The sequence below is a fragment of the Neltuma alba genome, unplaced genomic scaffold (genome assembly GCF_004799145.2).
Source record: "Neltuma alba isolate B1F8T4 unplaced genomic scaffold, ASM479914v2 tig00011322_pilon, whole genome shotgun sequence".
Classification (NCBI taxonomy): Eukaryota; Viridiplantae; Streptophyta; class Magnoliopsida; order Fabales; family Fabaceae; genus Neltuma; species Neltuma alba.
The window spans coordinates 442,340-447,154 of record NW_021636029.1 but is presented as its reverse complement, the minus strand read 5'-3'; the positions used below and the strand labels follow the sequence as shown (position 1 = coordinate 447,154).

Below are 4,815 nucleotides of genomic sequence, written 5' to 3'. Positions count from 1 at the left end.
CTATGACTTTCTGTAACATGAGCTGCCCTGCATCCGCAGATACAACCATGAAAAAAGGAGGAAGCTGGCACTGCTAAGTGTCAACCAAACAGATCTTCCGCATCTGCACCTGTCATTTTGGTGCAGTGTTACAGATAAACTCTCCTTTAAAAAAGTGAGCTTCACTCCACACCCAACCCCATCTTGTTTTATGTATATCTTTAACTTGTTGGCTTAACCTGAGGCCCGCACAACAAAGGTTGTAAATCTGCAAATTATTGTGTGTGAGGTTAGATGCCGGTATGCTAAGATGCAAAACATGCAAGATTAGTTGCTGTACTAACTGTTTACTAGAGTCGAATGCGAGAAGTGCAGAGAAATTTTCTTTTCTGATATAGTTGGACACACACAAAAGTCAATGCATAGACGGAGCTTAGGATTGTCTGCTATATCAACAATCTAATTTAGTCCTAATGTAAAACGTGCAGATAAAGTTGCACATGGTTCAGTTCAAAAATGCCCATGAAGTTTTTTATTTTCTGATACTGTTTGATGAAGGGCTACCCTTTTAAGGGACAAGTCTTTTCTGCTTCAAGATCTCTTGCTTTACTTATAACTGTTTCACGCAACTACTTAATGTATGAAATCAATCTTCAATAAATTCAATTATATGCAGTTATAGAATTGGGAAGTTTCTTTGATAACTTACCTGAGCATGTAAATAAGAAGGCAGTAACTAGTAGAGGTAGATTATATCTCTAGGACGATGTCTGCAATAATAAAAGGATCACATTAGTCTGTGCCACCCATGCCCCCCATTTTGGAATTTCCATGGCTCATAAAACAGCATCGAAAGATTCATGTCAACTTACATTCGGAATCAGTCTTAACCCATTTACAGCCATCGTCAGTTCTCTCCTCTGTTTCTTCCTCATCATTCCTCTTTGCAATCTTCTTGTCCTCTAAGCACCTTCTCATTGACGGTGATCGAGAAGTTTGGGAGTATATTTTCTTGTGAAGAATTGTCCTTAAAAGCTGCATATGGGGGAAAAAATGAGAAAGATTTTAAGGAAACATGTAGTAGAGCACTAAATAATACTACTTCGGCGTGATACGCAAATAACACAAAATGAAAATACATATAAGATAAACGAATAGTGCCTTGTCTTGGTCAACTCATTTCAAAATGGATTTATGAAGTGGTTGGAACCTTCGAAGAACCCCGTACTTCAAAAGCATATTATAAACTTGGAGATCCAAAAATTATATACAAATCAGGTCCTGAGGTTTATGTGGCTGCTATAAGGCAGAGCAATTTTAAAAACAGGCTCTTGATTTGTCTTATACAGTACTTACATGACAGGCAATACAATTCTTTAAAATATGCTAAAACAACATATCATTTAATCCAATCACAGTGTTCACATCATGTCAAAATATCGGGTCAAAATCTCTGCCTAATACCGATGACCTGCCGCGCAGTTAATCACCCTTAGATATTGGTTCTTCTCACCTTGCAAAGTCACGAATTTAAAGAAGCAAAAAGATTCAGAGTAACATAATCGAGCTGGTGGTGTACCTTTTCCATTTTTGATTCTTGCAGGATATCTTTAGGATTTGGTGGCAGCGCAAACCCGCTTCTACAAGCGAACAATTTCTTAAGAAGAAAAGAAATTGGCTTCTTCCCAATGGCCTTCTTGGTATTATCTGCACAAATGTCCTTGCATTTACAAGGATGACACCAAGGGTCTTCTCAATATCTTGTTCTTTATCATCTGAATCACTGGACAGAGCATTACTGATCCTTCGATCGACCTCCAAGGAGGACGGGCAGTTGAGAAACCTGTCGAGAGGTAGTTCGGCGATCTCCTTCTCCACATTGGGTTTCTGTCTCAAGAGCTTATTGAGCTCCCTCTGGAGGTTCCCAATTTCTTCAGGAGTGAAATCCACTACTTCATCTTCGCCATGAGCGTTTTGGGTCTCCGGATTTGCTTTGACTTCATTCTTGTTCCCAAAAGTTCCTATTGCAAGCCCGCAAACCATGCGGCCAATCGCTGAATTCTTCTCGGGCTCTTGTTTTGCACGATCTGTCCACATAAACGAGCCAGAACTACATCATTCTCGAGGGGAGGTAGAATCCACATGAATGATTTTTTTCTTTTGAATGGATACAGTATACTACTACCTCCTCTCATTATTATAAGAGTTGTCTGGCTTTAATTTTAGTTTAAATATAAATTTAATTCATTTTATCTTTCATATTATTTATTTTTTAAAGTAATACTTATAGTAGTTGTAGATGTTAAATACTTCATCAAATGGTAATTCTAGCTAATATGTGATTAGTAAGGGTATTTTAGGAAAGACAACACCTATTTATAACAATAACTAACTTAACTAATTTTTTTAATTTTTCTTAATTAGTTAATTAAGTCTTATATTAAAAACTGGAGGTAGTATTACAAACAGAAGTTACAAACACAAGTTTAAGTCAGAAAACAAGAAGAAAAGAACTTTTAACCTCTCTCATCAACTTCCATTGATTAAAAACACAAACATTTCCTGTGACCTAAATGATTTTTATTTTTATTCAGCCCCCTAAGTTTTTTCAATTGTAGTTTTATAGCAATATTTAAATATTAAAAATGAATACACAAACATTTTATTTTGGTCCTTAACATAAATATGATAGGATCGGAAAAATGTCTTGTAATAATCCAATCAATTATAGTTAAGTGATTATGTGGAAATAAGTGATTTTACCATGTCTATTTCTCTCAAAAATACCATGTTATTTACTGATTTTTTTAGAACTCAATTATATTGCTATTTTACACCAATAATAATATTAGTTTATTTATTTATTGGCAGAGGGAACAATTTTTTTAATATATATACAACCATAAAAATATTGCCAAGTTGTTTTTTTCTACTTTATATAATTTATTCACTATATCTTTGAATTAAGATACTCCTGTATTTTGATAATTTTCATCACATTAAATTGAGTATTTGTGTGAGAGTGCATAATCATTATCACCATGATTTTTTTCAAGGCATAACTAAAGTGGAGAATTTTATCTTAAAGAAGACTCTCTCCTATAGTCCTTCACTCACTCCTTCCCACAAAGAAAAAGAAGGGAAATGTTTTTCAGATCTACTTATAGAAAAAGAAACCTAAATTAAAGCTAATTAATTATACTAGTTTATGATTCACAATTAATAGAACTAGCTCGTCCTTGTTTGGATCTTACTTGAATGATATCGACAAGCTATCCAATACGTTTGAATTAGCTGCAATGAGATTGAAATTTTTTTGGACTGAGCAATGAGATTGAAATTGAACGTACAAGAAACCAACAAATTTTTTTTTGAGCAAACAAGAAACCAAGAAATTAAAAACTTACTGAATGATTGTATCTTATATTAGACTCAACCATTGTTATAATAGCGCTCCATTGTAAAATATCTTTTAATTATGAGTAAACAATAACTAGCACTCTCATATTAGATAAAATTTAGAAAAATCCATACAGCTTCTAAGTGGAAAAAAAAATATAGTCGTTAAATTTAATTCAGTATTATATTATATCAAGAAATTTAGTATTATAAATTATAAGTAAAGTCGTGAAAGCATATATAGATCGGACCTAGCTAGAGGGCTTCATTTTTCAATTATTCTGTTTTTGGAAAAGCAAACTTGAACACATCTAGACTGAAAACTTGAACATCTCAGATTCTCTCTCCCCCCTATTGTACATACTTCAAGCATATCATTTCCATTTCTGTCGCAACTCAACAATCAAATGCCTTGTGTGTGTTGTGTGTGTAAACCACCCTCACACGCATGCTCATTAATTAGAAAAGAAAGAAAGAAAATAGACATGAATGAACTAAGGGGCTTACAAGTAGTTGATGAATAGGTGTTTGGATTTGATCTGTTATCTTGCCTCGCTGCAGCTCCGAGTTTGATGTTCTGCACCCAGCTGAAGAACTGAAAATTCACAGAGGCCAAGTGAAGGCACGTACGTTAACAATAAGCTAAGCTTCATCAATCAGTGTGCGTATATATACTGATATATATCAGAAACATCAATTCATTCATAGTAATCTGGGTCTGAAAGAAATTCAAGAGCTTAACTTGCCTTCATTATTGTGATCAGTGAAGAATGAACGAGAGAGAGAGAGAGAGAGATCAGAGAAGCTTGTGCGGGAGGCTGGTGATGGCTTCTGATTTCTGATGAGAAGAACAAAACGCAGTGATTATATTTAATATCGTGAGGGAATAGAAAAGGTGGTTGTGTTGTGGCGTATTTGGTGGTTGCTCGACAGTGATTGTGAGATGGCGAGAGAGAGAGAGAGAGAGCACAGTGTGTGAAGAGGCATAGCAATCTAATCTGAAAGTGAAGTGAGAGGTGAGTGTGTAGGGGAAGAGTCAGCACTTTATAATATATTCAGTGAAAAGGAAGAAGCACAGATCTTATTAAAAGCCAAAGAGGAAAATGAACTTCGGGATTTAAAAATCGGGAGATATTTCAAGAATTACGAGTCCCCCAAACACGGCCTTCTTTCTCCATCTACCTTTTTCCTATTTTTTTACTTCCAATCCGTGTCTCTTTGTATCTAACGCAACGAAACAACCACCTTCCTTCTTCCTTACATATCTCTCGTCCTACTACGTACGTGTAATATTATCTATATTTATCATATCAATGACATTCTTTTTCCTTTTTTATTGAGTAAAAAGAGAACTCTTCATGTCAAAAGAGAAGGAGTTAAGAATTATTTTTATCTTGGAAGTATTCTGGGAGGAATTATGAGTATCTGCAATTTTTT

The 4,815-nt window shown here is 34.8% G+C and overlaps 1 pseudogene; it reads right to left on the bottom strand.

The window, feature by feature from the left end:
- Positions 1-729: 729 nt before the first annotated feature.
- LOC114711880 (uncharacterized) lies at positions 730-2,174 on the bottom strand (annotated as a pseudogene).
- Positions 2,175-4,815: the final 2,641 nt, after the last annotated feature.